Source organism: Lipotes vexillifer, unplaced genomic scaffold (genome assembly GCF_000442215.2).
Source record: "Lipotes vexillifer unplaced genomic scaffold, Lipotes_vexillifer_v1.1 scaffold830, whole genome shotgun sequence".
NCBI classification, from domain to species: Eukaryota; Metazoa; Chordata; class Mammalia; order Artiodactyla; family Lipotidae; genus Lipotes; species Lipotes vexillifer.
Genome location: NW_006786980.1, coordinates 704,174 through 719,608, shown reverse-complemented (window position 1 = coordinate 719,608; position 15,435 = coordinate 704,174). Strand labels below are relative to the sequence as shown.

General features: G+C 37.6%; 1 non-coding gene across 1 annotated transcript; it reads right to left on the bottom strand.

The window, feature by feature from the left end:
- Nucleotides 1-9,141: 9,141 nt before the first annotated feature.
- On the bottom strand, nucleotides 9,142-9,213 carry TRNAE-UUC (transfer RNA glutamic acid (anticodon UUC)). The gene has a single exon. It is a non-coding gene; the product is annotated as a tRNA-Glu (tRNA).
- Between the last annotated feature and the right edge of the window lie 6,222 nt (nucleotides 9,214-15,435).

Below are 15,435 nucleotides of genomic sequence, written 5' to 3'. Positions count from 1 at the left end.
ATTTCTGGTGTATCTGTGGGGAGGAAGGTGATCTACGTTTCTTACTCTTCCACCATCTTCCCGGAAGCCTCACGTAGGTACCTTTTTCAGTAACCTGGTAAAATGTATTTTTAATGGATTTTGTTTCAGTTTACACATTTATGTATACTTTTTTGTGTATTCATTAACTTTTTTTAAAAATACACTTTAATTGTTAGGTAATTGTAGTCTCACATGAAATTGTAAGAAATGATCCAGGGAGATCCCTTGTACCCCTTACTCAGTTTCCCCAGTGGTAACATCTTACAGACTATATAGTACAATATCAGAATAAAGATACTGACATTGATACAATCCACCGATCTTATTCCTTTTTCCTCCTTTTTACTTGTACTTACTTGGATGTGAAATGTGTGTGTTTAGTTCTATCATATGCAATTTTATCATATGTGTAGTTTTTTGTGCCCACCACTACAGTTCAGATATAGAACAGTTCTATCGCCACACATATCCCTCATGCTGCTCTTTTACATCCATACCCACCTCCCTCCCACAACCTTCTTCCCCTGCCATCCCCAACTCCTGTCAACCACTGATCTGTTCTCTGGTTATAAAATATTTTGAGAATGTCACATAAATGCAATCCTATAATGTGTAATCTTTGGGAACTGGATTTTATAAGTAAACATTATTCACTTGAGATTCATCCAGGTTGTTGCATGTGTCAATAGTTTATTCCTTTTTGTTCCTGAGTAGTGTTACATGATATGGATATACCACAGTTTGTCTAGGCATTCACTCATTGAAGGACATTTGTGTTATTTCCAGTCTGGGGCTATTATGAATAGAGATGATATGAACGAATGTGTACAACTTTCCATGTGGAGTGAATTTTTATTTCTCTGGGATAAATGAACAAGAGCATAGCTGCTGGGTGTATGATACTTGCATGCTTAGTTTTTATAAAAAACTGCCTATATTCCAGAGTGGCTGTACCATTTTACATTCCTACCAGCAATGTATATATAAGTGATTCAGGTTCTCCACACTTTCACCAGCGTTTGCTGTTGTCACTATTTTAATTTTAGCTATTCTGATAGGCATGTAATGATAACTCACTGAGATTTTAATTTGCATTTTTATAATGATGAAAGATGTTGAAGGTACTTGCATGATCTTATTTGCTATCTATATATCCTTTCTTTAAGTCCTTTAAAGTATTAAGTTATTGTCTACTAATTTCAACAATTGTTTCATCTCAATATCTATTTTTGTTGACTAGTTTTTCATTGGCTATAAGTCACACTTTTCTACTTCTCACATGTCTACTAATTTTTTATTATATGCTGGATGGTCAGATGATAATTCTAGGGGTTCCTGATTATGTGAGCTTCCTTTAAAGGATCTGGAATTTTGTTCTGTCAGGCAGTTAGTTTTTTCCTTATAAGTCTTGGTTTTATTTTTTCTTTGAGTTGTTATGTTTTGGCTTTGAACTTATAGCATCTTGCTTTTTCAATGGTGTGGTCTTTACTCCCAAACTGAGGCTTTTCTGGCTTCTCAATGCTTGAGATGTCTGGTGAAGTCTCTCCACTCTGGCTGAGCTAGAACTCCAACTGTCTATATTTTGGTATGTTAATTTATCTCAGTCTCTCAGCAGATGATATCTGGTAAGCTTCCCAACAACCCATGATGAATAATGAATCTTTTGGGTCTGCATAAGAGTGTCTCTTTGTTCTCTGGTGCTCTGACCTGCAAACTGTAATTGCTTCTCCAGCCCTATGACTTGGTCTTATCCTCCTGAGCTCAGAAACACTGCTGATTCTCTGATTGTACTCCTCTCAGCATTAAAGTCATTCCATGCCCAGAAAGCCCTAGGCGTCTTTATTTGATTTCTAACACAAATCATAGTTCTGCACTATGTTCAATGCTTGAAAATAGTTACCTCATATATTCTTACTTTTTTTAGTTGTTTACATTGGCAGGACAAGTGTGCCAAGATTGTGCCAGCTCTTCTGTCTTGGGCAGAAGTGAACATTGAGAAAAGGCAGCTGTCCCTTAAAATTGTTAGACACTCAGTGGGAGCTTAATAATCAGAAAAAACAAGTTGATTTAATTATGTGTTCAGATGTAAGAAGAATGTGATTCAGGACTAGATAAGAAAGATAAATGCACTATGATCACAGTGAGTATGGTGTTTCCAGCTGGTTTGAGTAATCACAGAAAAGCATTTTGTACCTAATTGGCTCAATCAGAATAACCAAACTAGTCACACATACAAAGTGGTATTAAGTATTTCCTGTGCGTCTGTGTGTCATGCACTATTTGACACATTAGAGAAGTTAATTCTCTAAGTCTGTGAGTCTGTTTCCATTTTGTAAGTAAGTTCATTCATATTATTTTTTTTAGATTTTGCATATAAGCATATAAGCAATATCATATATATTTGTCTTTCTCTGTCTGACTTACTTCACTTAGTATGATAATCTTGAGGTCCATCCATGTTGCTGCAACTGGCATTATTTCATTCGTTTTAATGGCTGAGTAATATTCCATTGTTTATATGTACCACATCTTCTTTATCCATTCATCTGTAGGTGGACATTTAGGTTGATTCCATGTCCTTGGCTGTTGTAAACAGTGCTGCAATGAACATTGGGGTGCATGTATCCTTTTGAACCATGTTTTTCTCCAGATATATCACCCAGGAGTGGGATTGCTGGACATATGAAAGTTCTATTTTTATTTTTTTAAGGAACCTCCATACTGTTCTCCACAGTGGTTGAAACAATTTACATTTCCACCAACAATGTAGGAGGATTCCCTTTTCTCAACACCTTATCCAGCATTTATTGTTTATAGATTTTTTTGGTGATGGCCATTCTGACCAGTATGAGGTGATATCTCATTGTAGTTTTGATTTGCATTTCTCTAATAATTAATGATGTTGAGCATCTTTTCATGTTCATCTCGGCCATCTGTATGTCTTCTTGGGAGAAATGTCTGCTTAGATATTCTGCCCATTTGTTGATTGGGTTATTTGTTTTCTTGATATTGAGCTGCATGAGCTGTTTGTAAATATTGGAGACTGATCCCTTGTGGGTCGCATCGTTTGCAAATATTTACTCCAATTCTGTGGGTTGTCTTTATGTTTTCTTTATGGTTTCCTTGGCTGTTGCAAAAGTTTTTGAGTTTAATTAGGTCTGATTTGTTTATTTTTGTTTTTATTTCCATTACTCTAGGAAACAGCTCAAAAAAGACCTTGCTGTGATTTATGTCAGAGAGTGTTCTGCCTACGTTTTCTTCTATGAGCTTTATAGCATCCAGTCATACATTTAGGTCTTTAATCCATTTTGATCTTTTTTTTTATGTGTGTGTATATGGTGTTAAAGAATGTTCTAATTTCATTTTTTTTTACATGTAGCTGTCCAGCTTTCCCAGCACCATTTATTGAAGAGACTGTCTTTCCTCCATTTTATAGTCTTGCCTCTTATCATAGGTTACTTGACCACAGGTGTGTGGGTTTATTTCTGGGCTTTCTATGCTGCTCCGTTGATCTATATTTCTGTCTTTGGGCCAGTACCATACTGTTTTGATGACTGTAGCTTTGTAGTATAGTCTGAAGTCAGGGAGCCTGATTCCTCCAGCTCAGTTTTTCTTTCTCAAGATTGCTTTGGCTATTTGGGATCTTTTGTGTTTCCATACAAATTTTAAGATTTTTTTGTTCTACTTCTGTGAAAAATGCCATTGGTAATTTGATAGGGATTGCACTGAATCTGTAGATTGCCTTGGGTAATGTCGTCATTTTGACGGTATTGATTCTTCCAATCCACAAACATAGTATATCTTTTCATTTGTCTGTGTCATCTTTGATTTCTTTCATCAGTATCTTATAGTTTTCAGAGTATGGGTCTTTTGTCTCCCTAGGTAGGTTTATTCCTCGGTAATTTATTCTTTTTGTTGTGATGGTAGATGGGTTTGTTTCTTTAATTTCTCTTTCTTATATTTCATTGTTAGTGTATAGAAGTGCAACTGATCTGTGTATTCATTTTGTAACCTGAAGCTTTACTGAATTCATTGATGAGCTCTAGTAGTTTTCTGGTAGCATCTTTAGGATTTTCTATGTATAGTATCATGTCATCTGCAGTGACTATTTTACTTCTTTTCCAATTTGGATTCCTTTTATTTCTTTTTCTTCTCTCGTTGCTGTGGCTAGGACTTCCAAAACTATGTTGTATAAAAGTGGTGAGAGTGGACATCCTTGTCTTGTTCCTGATCTGAGAGAAAATGTTTTCAGCTTTTCACCATTGAGTATGATGTTATCTGTAGATTTGTCATATATGGCCTTTATTATGTTGAGGTAGTTTCCCTCTATGCTCAAGTTCTGGAGAGTTTTTTTTTTTTTTATCATAAATGGGTGTTGAATTTTGTCAAAAGCTTTTTCTGCATCTATTGAAATGATCATATGTTTTTTATTTTTCAGTTTGTTGATGTGGTGTATCACACTGAATGATTTGCAGATATTGAAAAATGCATCTCTGGGATCTCTGGGATAAATCCCACTTGATCATGGTGCATGATCCTTTTAATGTATTGTTGGATTCAGATTGCCAGTATTTTGTTGAGGATTTTTGCATCCATGTTCATCAGTGATATTGACCTGTAATTTTCTTTTATTGTGATATCTTTGTCTGATTTTGGTATCAGGGTGATGGTGGCATCATAGAATGAGTTTGAGAATATCCCTTCCTCTGCAATTTTTTAGAATAGTTTCAGAAGGATAGGTGTTAATTCTTCTTTAAATGATTGATAGAATTCACCTCTGAAGCCATCTGGTCCTAGATTTTTGTTTGTTGGGAATTTTAAAATCACAGTTTCAATTTCAGTACTTGTGATTGGTCTGTTCATATTTCCTTTCTTCCTGGTTCTGTCTTGGGAGATTGTACCTTTCTAAGAATTTGTCCATTTCTTCTAGGTTGTCCATTTCATTGGCATATAGTTGCTTGTAGTAATCCCTTATGATCCTTTGTATTTCTGTGGTGTCAGCTGTAACTTCTTTTTCATTTGTAATTTTATTGATCTAAGTCCTCTCCTTTTTTTTCTTGATGAGTCTGGCTAAAGGTTTATCAATTTTGTTTATCCTTTCAAAGAGCCAGCTTTTAGTTTCATTGATGTTTGTATTGTTTTCTTCATTTCTATTTCATTTATTTCTGCTCTGATCTTTAAGATTTTTCTCCTTCTACTAACTTCGGGTTTTGTTTGTTCTTCTTTCTTTAGTTGCTTTAGGTGTAAAGTTAGGTTGTTTATTTGTGATTCTTCTTGTTTCCTGATGTAAGATTGTATTGCTATAAAATTCCCTCTTAGAACTGCTTTTGCTAAGCCTCATAAGTTCTGTATCATTGTATTTTCATTTTCATTTATCTCTAGGTATTTTTGGATTCCCTCTTTGATTTTGTCAGTGATCCATTGGTTATTTAGTAGAATATTGTTTAGCCTCCATGTGTTTTGTTTTTTACAGTTTTTTTTCTTGTAGTTAATTTCTAATCTCACAGCGTTGTGGTCAGAAAAGACGCTTGATATGATTTCAATTTTCTTAAATTTACTGAAGCTCACTTTGTGGCCCAGGATGTGATCTGGAGAATGTTCCATGTGCACTTGAGAAGAATGTGTATTCTGCTGCTTTTGGATGGAATGCTCTATAAATATCAATTGAGTCTATCTGGTCTAATGTGTCATTTAAAGCCTGTGTTTCCTTATTGATTTTCTGTCTGGATGATCTATTTATGAAAGCAGGGTGTAACACTAGTAACACTATTATTGTGTTACTGTCGATTTCTCCTTTTATGGCTATTAGTATTTGCCTTATATATTGCGGTGCTCATATGTCGGGTGCATATATATTTACAGTTTTTATATCTTCTTGGATTGTTCCCTTGATCATTATATAGTGTCCTTCCTTGTCTCTTGCAAAACTCTTTATTTTAAAGTCTATTTTATCAGGTATGAGTATTGCTACTCTAGCTTTCTTTTGATTTCCACTTGGATGGAATACCTTTCTCCATCTCCTCACTTTCAGTCTGTACATGTCCATAGATCTGAAGTGGGTCTCTTGTAGACAGCATATATACGGGTCTTGTTTTTGTATCCATTCAGCCAGTCTATGTCTTTTGTTTGGAGCATTTAATCCATTTACATTTAAGGTAATTATCGATATGTATGCTCCTATTGACATTTTCTTAATTGTTTTGGATTTGTTTTCATAGGTCTTTGTTCTTCCCTTTCTGTTGTGTTCTCTTCTCTTGTGAATTGATGACTAACTGTAGTGTTGTGCTTGGATTCCTTTTGTGTGTGTGTGTATCTACTGTAGATTTTCAGTTTGTGGTTACCATGAGGTTTTGATATAGCAATCTATAGATAAACAGGATTGTTTTAAGTTGCTGGTCTTTTAATTTCAAATGCATTTCCAATAGACTGCTTTCATGCTCTCCTTTTCTCACAATTGCTGGTTTTGATATCATATTTATGTGCAGAAGATTTCTACCTTTACTTTATGCTTGCCTTTACCAGTAAGCTATTCCACTCATAATTTTCTTGTATCTAGTAGTGGCCTTTTCTTTTCGACTTGGAGAAGTTCCTTAAGCATTTGTTGCAAAGGTGGTCTAGTGGTGCTGCATTCTCTTAGCTTTTGCTTGTCTGTAAAGCTTTTGATTTCTCTGTCAAATCTGAATGAGAGCCTTGCTGGGTAGAGTATTCTTGGTTGTAAGTTCTTCCTTTTCTTCTCTTTAAATATATTGTGCCACTCCCTTCTGGCCTGCAGAGTTTTTGCTGAGAAATCAGCTGATAACCTCATGGGAGTTCCCTTGTACGTTTTTTGTTGCTTTTCCCTTGTTGCATTTAATAATTTTTCTTTGTTTTTAACTTTAGTCAATTTGATTACTATGTGTCTCAGTGTGTTCCTCCTTGGGTTTATCCTGCCTGGGACTCTCTGTGCTCCCTGGATTTGGTTGACTGTTTCTTTTTCCATGTTAGGGAAGTTTTCAGCTATTGTCTCTTCAAATATTTTCTCAGTTTCTTTCTCTCTCTCTTCTCCCTCTGAGACCCCTATAATGTGAATGTTGGTGTATTTAATGTTGTCCCAGAGGTCTTCGACTGCCTTCTTTTCATTCTTTTATCTTTATTCTGTTCTGCAGCATTGATTTCCACCATTTTGTCTTCCAGCTTACTTATCCATTATTCTTCCTCAGTTACTCTGCTACTGATTACTTCTAGTGTATTTTTCATTTCAGTTATTGTATTGTTCATCTCTGTTCTTCAGTTCTTCTAGGTCTTTGTTAAATATTTCTCATATCTTCTCCTTATGTTCCTCCATTCTTTTTCTGAGATCTTGGATCATTTTCACTATTATTACTCTGAATTCTTTTCCCAGTAGATTGTCTATCTCCAGTTCACTTGGTTGTTCTTCTGGGGTTTTATCTCGTTCCTTCATCTGGAACATATTCCTCTGCCGTCTCATTTTCTCTTACTTTCTGTGATTGTGGTTTCTGTTCTGCAGGCTGCAGGATTTTATTTCTTCTTGCTTTGGCTGTCTGCCCTCTGGTGGATGAGGCTGCCTGAGAGGCTTATGCAGGCTTCCCAGTTCAAGTTACTGCTTCCTGCCCGCTGGTGGGTGGAGCTGGGTCTTGTTCCTCTGGTAAGCAGGGCTGTACTCAAGAAGACTTTAAGCAGCCTGTCTGCTGATGGGCAGGTGGGTGTTCCGCCCTGTTGGTTGTTTGGCCTGAGGCAACCCAGCACTGGAGCCTACAGGCTGTAAGGTGGGGCTAATGGCAGCCTCCGGGAGGGCTCATGTCTGAGAGTACTCCCAGAACTGTTGCTGCTAGTATCTTTGTCCCTGCAGTGAGCCATAGCCACGCCCCACCTCCACAGGAGACCCTCCAATAATATCAGGTAGGTGTGGCCCAGGCTCTTATGATGTCATTGCTTTTTTCCCTGGATCCTGGTGTGCATGAGACCTTGTGTGCACCCTCCATGAGTGGAGTTTCTCTTTCCCCCAGTCCTGTGGACTTCCTGTGATCAAACCCCACTGGCCTTCAGAGCCGGATTCTCTGGGAGCTCCTCCTCCCATTGCCAGACCCCCACGCTGGGAAGCCTGACATGGGCCTCAGGACTTTCACTCCTATGGGAGAACTTCTGTGTTATAATTATTTTCCAGTTTGTGGGTCACCCATCTGGCAGGTATGGGATTTGATTTTATTGTGACTGTGCCCCTCCTACCATCTTGCTGTGGCTTCTTCTTTGTCTTTATCTTTTTTGGTAGGTTCCAGCATTTTTTTGTCAATGGTTGTTCAGCAGTTAGTTGTGATTTTGGTGTTTTTGTAAGAAGGTGTAAGCTCACGTCCTTCTACTCCACCATCTTGCTGGCAAGTCCCTCCAACCCTTGATATTTCTAAGATCTTCATGGGGGTGACAGAGGTTCTAAACATTTTTGCCATCATCATCCTTGTGTCAAAAAAATCTGGGGCTTCCCTGGTGGCGCAGTGGTTGAGAGTCCGCCTGCCGATGCAGGGGATACGGGTTCGTGCCCCGGTCTGGGAAGATCCCGCATGCCGTGGAGCGGCTGGGCCCGTGGGCCGTGGCCGCTGGGCCTACTCGTCTGGAGCCTGTGCTCCGCAATGGGAGAGGCCACAGCAGTGAGAGGCCCACATACCGCAAAAAAAAAAAAAAAAAAAAAAAATCTGATTTCGAGTTGTTTCAAAGTCAGTTTTATGTATGTGTCTGCTAGCATTATAAAACTAAAAACCATAAAATCCAACGAACTAATTTGTTATTTATTAACAGACAAGGCAATTCAACATGAAAAGATAAAGTCTGAGGTATGATAAAGAAAGTAAAGAAATAAGTCTGTTTGGTTTAATTTATGTAAGCCATTTTTACACAAAAATAGTGCCAAAATTTAATATCATATGAGAATTTTAAAAATGATTACAGCCTTGTGGGGAAGGAGATGAATTAGATTATGGTTATCAAAACAAGACTTTTTCAGTATGACACCATATTAGGACTTAATATCTTATAAGAAACTATTATAAGAAAATTACCTCTTTTTTATTTATTTATTTTTAATTTTTAAAATTTTTTGGTTGTGGCACGTGGCTTGCAGGATCTTAGTTCCCTGACCAGGAATTGAACCTGGGCCATGGCAGTGAAAATGCCAAGTCCTAACCACTGGACCTCCAGGGATCGCCCAGAAAATTACCTTTTATATTTAATTTGATTTAAACTAGGAGAGACAACACCAGGCAAAGGCATATATTCTATTGGGAAATTCTCTAAAATGTCCAATGGTGGCTTTAAAAATATGAGAATAGCAATATTTTACATCTAATTTTTTATTACTCACTTTGAGTCTGAACAGATGGTAATGAAGAGATTTGGTCACCAGTTTAAAAGCTTGTCTGTTTGTCTAATTATATTTCTTTTCTCTACAAAGTAAAACTGAAATACCTTGGATCTCTTTATTGCTTGTAATGTGCCCTCATTCCTCTCTCTCTCTCTCTCTGTGTCTTCTTTTCTTTCCCATTAAATTTGTTTACCCTTTTTTTTTTCTCCTTTGTTTCCAGCAATATAGGAGCATTTAGAAGCAAAACTATCTTGGAGAGGGGTTGGGAGGGGTGATGGCAAATGGATCAAAAACTAGCTTCTGGTCATTTGGTGGTTACTATAGCAATAATCATGATGGGAGATTTTCAGCCACAAGTAGTTTCTATAACAACATGATAGGGTGCTTTAGAAATAGACCTGAGGTAAATAGATTCTTTAAGCGTCTCTTAACCCCTTTTATACCACAGGATTAGCATCTTCTTGGAGGATAAATATTAATTGGCTTATTTGATGGAAGCCTTTAAAATATTGCTTTTATGTTGTAAAGATTAAACATTTTATTTTTCTATAGAGACTTGGCCTTAGCTGATAGGATCTTAGGCTCCTTCATTTCAGAAAATAATTGATAGCATCCTTATTCTGTTTCTGCATTGTGAAATTGAGGTAGTCTTTAAAGCTGCTTCTTTCATTGTATTGACCCAAAATGTGGAAAGCGGTAAATACTCCTCACTATAGCATCTATCAGTTCTCTCATAGGTCAGATGTGCTTCAAATTAGGCATGGTTTCTCTTTGACTTATAATTTACTAGGTATTATAAAAGGAAGTTTATTGGAATTGTTTTGAATTTATTGTTTTACCGTGGTAAAAAATGACATAGAAGAAAATGAAGGCTCCCATTTCATACATAAGTATCATTCAAGAGCCCCTTCTAAGTGAAAGATTAATGGGAGTGTGCACCAGGTATATGATGCAAGAATAGATGGTGGTGGGCTGGGGACAGTTTTTCAAGAGAAAAACACACAGAAAGCTTAAATTTAGTGACACAATCAGTTACATTTCGGGAGACAGGGATTAAGCTTGCTTGGTTCAGTTCCATTATGAATTACTGATTATCGACTCTATGCTGGATATGGGAGGTATATACAATGATGACTAATACATGGGATTTACTTTGAAAACAATTACCATATCAAGTGAAAACATTTTCTATTATTAAGCAAAATATCAGTTTACTTAAGTTTATTGATTAAAAATTAATTGTTTACTCAAGTTCATCCTTCTTCTTTCCCCATCTACCCCCTCCTTCCACAATATTTTAAGTGCAAAGGCACAGCCGTGCCTTCCTAAAAGAGGTGATTATGGGTATATTTCAGCCCAGGTGATTCATCCAAGGTACAGTGTCTCATGTCTGCACATGTAGCTCACTTCTATGCATTTTCCACAATAGAACTATCCTTATACTTTTATTATTTTCTATTCAGTTAAGCTGCCAATTCCCAATATGAGCCACTGTCTTTCAACTCTCAGGAGGATGTCAACAATCACACGTCTCCCTCTGAGTTTTCTCTCATTCCCCTGGTGTTCTGTGCTCGGTAATGAAGGCTCAGCCTTCATTCCGTGTGCGCTTGCCACAGCCTTCTGGGGTAGCGTTTGCCAAATGGGTCCCTGGGAGATGGAGACCCATCCTCCATGTGTGTCACGGGGTGCGCAGTGGAGCTAAGGCGTGCCTGTGCACCCCAGGGCCTGCTCAGAAGGCAGGGCACATGGGCAGGGGGACATCCACACTCCAGAATCTTCCCCAGACCAAAGGCACAAGGGCATTGTACTTGCTGCACTCAGTGTCACGGGGCTTTTAGCTGAATAAAAAGAAAACGAAATGTATTCACGATGATTTCCAGGTTATCTAGTAACCACAGTAACCTGGGCTTTCCCCAAGACTGGCTCACAACCTACAGTGACCAGACCAGCAAATCATTCTCTTTCTGTTCCAGTGCGGTGAGCCTTAAAGTGGAAAGAACAAATTGCCCCCGGAGGAAAACCAATCAATCAGCAAAGCAAACAGTCAGCGTGGACTTACTGCACTATTCAGGAGCTAGTGTTCCGAGTGTGGTGGGAACTGAATACACAGTGCATATGTACAGACAGACTGAAGAATGGAATGCTCTAGTTCCTGAACTTAAAGTGTTCGTTTGCTAATTATGAAGACAAGTCTCCATACGTGAAACAGAACAATTCAGGAAATTCATAAATAAGTGTGATGTTGTCTTAACAATGATAAGTTCTATGTCTGCTCGGGCCAGGAGATGAACAAGAATGCAAAGATCTGGGAACGACTCATGGGAATGTAGCCTTCTAAGGATGTGCACGGTTTGAATGTACATCGTAATTAATAGACTGTTAGAAAGTACCTTGACACCTCTTTATTCATGCCTACTGCTATAATCATGTCATAAAAGAAGATCATTTAAATACTAGAGGACTAATGGCTTACTCATAATTATAACCAAAAGTTATTTTTCTAGACATTAGTCCCCTGTAAAAAATTATGAGAAAACTGTTGAGATCTGCATTGTCCCACATAGTAGCCTCTAGTGCTCAGTGGCTCTGAGCACTTAAACTGTGGCTAGCTAGGGCTGAGGTGCACTGTCAGTGTAAAATGCACATAGGATTTCAAAGACTTAGTATGAAAAAAGATGTAAATAACTCATTAATTTTTAACTCTAATTACATATTGGAATGATACTGTTTTAGTTATATTTGGTTAAATAAAATATATTATTTTTTAAAATTTAATTAATTAATTAATTTATTTTTGACTGTTGGGTCTTCATTGCTGCTCAGAGTGGGGGCTACACTTTGTTTCAGTGCTAGGGCTTCTTCTTGTGGTGGCTTCTCTTGTTGCGGAGCATGGGCTCTAGGCGTGCGGGCTTCAGTAGTTGTGGCACACGAGTTCAGTAGTTGTGGCACATGGGCTCAGTAGTTGTGGTGCATGGGCTTAGTTGCCCCGTGGCATGTAGGATCTTCCCAAACCAGGGATCAAACCCTTGTCCCCTGCATTGGCAGGTGGATTCTTAACCACTGCGCCACCAGGGAAGACCCTAAAATACATATTATTAAAGTTAATTTACCAGCTTGCTTTTACTTCTTAATTTAATTATAATTTTTTTTAGCATCTTTATTGGAGTGTAATTGCTTTACAGTGTTGTGTTAGTTACTGCTGTATAACAAAGTGAATCAGCTATATGCATACGTATATCCCCATTTCCCCTCCCTCTTACATCCCTCCCACCCTCCTTACCTCATCCCTCTACGTGGTCGCGAAGCACCGAGCTGATCTCCCATGCAGCTGCTTCCCACTAGCTGTTTTACGTTTAGTAGTGTATATATGTCAATGCTACTCTCTCACTTCATCCCAGCTTACCCTTCCCCATCCCCATGTCCTTAAGTCCATTCTCTATGTCTGTGTCTTTAAATTATACTTTTCACTAGAAGACTTAAAATTACATATGTGGCTCACGTTGTACCTCTGTTAGACAAGGTAGAGATGCTTGCTATTTAAATTGCAGTCTCTGGACCCTCAACATCAGCACCCCTGGGGGATTATTAGAAATGCTGACTTTCGGGCCTCACCCTGAAAGAACTGGTGAGTCAGAATATTGTCAGTGTTCATGAGATCCTCGTGGTTCATATGAATGGGAAAGTGTGAGAAGTGCTTATCTACATACTTCTTAGGTGCTTCCTTTTAATGATTCTATATTCATTTTTTGGATTTTTTCAAATAAATGTTTTAAAGTCTTCTTGGCGTCCTAATCTACCACATATTAGCTGCATAACTTTGGGGAACTTATTTAACATCCCTGAATTTCAGTTACTTACTTGTAAACTGGCTATAATCCCTCCAACCTCATATTTTTTCTATAAGAATTAAATGTGACATTTATCCCCAGAAACCAATAAATTGGAGGCATTTTTGTAATAGCAATAATAAAATTGAAACAGATTATTCTAACTTTTTCATTCTTATATCATCCATACTATTTTGGTGTACAGTGGAACAAGCTAAAATTTGAAGGGCTGTTTTCACTTATTTTACCAATTTTCTTTATTTTTTTCTTTAACCTTAGTTACGTATAATATAATTACTTAAAAATCTGATAAAAATCTAATGGAAGATATTTAAACTTTCAGGTGGCTTTTTAGAACAAAAGTGCCATGTAGCTAAATTATTCTGCATGATGATTTTATAATTAATATTGAAATTATGTCTGTTGATCACTGATCAGTTAAATAAATGGTGGCTTTATGGAGTGGGGAAAAAAAAACTTTTATTTTTCTCTTCATTTAGAACATTTTTAGCTTTACTGTGGGAATTTCAATTTGCTAGAGGCAAAGGAGCTAGTAAAATGTAAGTATTCCATTAAATAAAAGGGGTTATTTAAAAGCCTGTCCTTATTAAAGTGTACATGGATTATAATAAGGTCAGAGTTTCTAGGCCTGATTAACTTTAAATGAATTTAATGTCAAAGGAACATATTAGACCCTCATTAAAACTTTCAGTGATTGACACTTAGTAAAAATGACCTTCACAGTTTGCATTATTTAGTCATGTTCTAAGGATGACACAGGGCAGGGCACCTTCTCTGGGGTTAGTATGTGTGTGATTGCAGCCACAGGCAGGATGTACTTGGTCCATCACCCTGACCCTATTGACAGAGACCTGATCCCATCCAGACCTGTGATCAGGCATATTCTGTGTAGATGAGGACCCCGAGGCTTCTATTCTCATGGGGAGGATTTGAGAGCAAAAGAAAGCTTTGGAGAAGCAGGCCCCTGATTTCATCTGTGACAATGTTAATGATCAGAAATTGTAAATAGAAGCACCTAGCAAGATGGCAACCATATGCAGGGGATTTAAAATACCTTTGTGGAAAAATTTCTTGGTGAGTCTATGGACACTCTATAGAGGAGGTGAGGTGCAGGTGACACCAGTGAGCTTTGGCACAATCTTCTCAACTGGAGCAGCAAAATGGTGCTTCAGAGTTTGCATGTGAGTTAACTGTGCTAAATTTGCAGTTGGCCATGCTGGGCTCCTACATGGACCCCGAGGACAGATTCTTAAGAATATGTGATGACAGTAAACTTGTACTTCCCAGAACTCAAAAACTAATAACTGTTTCCAATATCATATAGTCTCATTTTCCTTGGATTCATTCTTTTATTAAACATGCATTTATTTATCAAGCACCCACTATGTCAAGGTACTGTGCTTGTCAGTAGAAGGGGACCAAGGCAACTATGCTTTGGACCCTGCATTGAAAGGAAAGACAAATAATACTGATAAATCATTACTTATTATACATTTTTATAAAGAACTTTATGTATGTTATCCTTTTAATCCCTCATGATAATAACAATAATAACTATAATACAAATTGGCTGACAACGCTCTCTCTGTTACAAGCACTGCTGGGAATTTTATTTACGTTAAATAATTTAATCTCCACAATAAAATTATGGGGTAGGCATCGCTTTTATAGAAATGAGAACTAAGGCACAGAGGTGTTAATTATCTTAATAAAACTCACGGCCTCTGTAAGTGGCAGAGTCAGGATTTAAACCCAGGCTCCAAAGTCCATGCTCTGAAGCACTGTGCATATGGCTACATAGTATCTCCCTTAGAAACGAGGAAACAGGCTCCATGACACTGATTCTGCTAAGACCACAGGTATGGGTAACAGCAGAACTAAAATTTAAACCTCTGTCTGTCTTACCACAAAATTATACTCATGCCGTTACATTAAATTGGCCTCAATTTAGAATTTAAAACCATGTCTATAGAAACAGCTACGTATAAGAGAGTGAATGCCTAGTTTTTTAGAAGCCACAGGAATGCAGAGGAAAGGAATGGTCTTAAAGGGCCCATCTACTTCTTTTACTGTCCCATGTGAGCCTATCATTCTGTGCATTAAAGTAAGTGATTTACCCGATGATTTGCTCTGCTTGATTTTATCAAAAGAGGTGAGAATAGGAACTTCACAGCGAGGCTTAAATGATAATTCAGGTTTTCTTGCTCATTCATC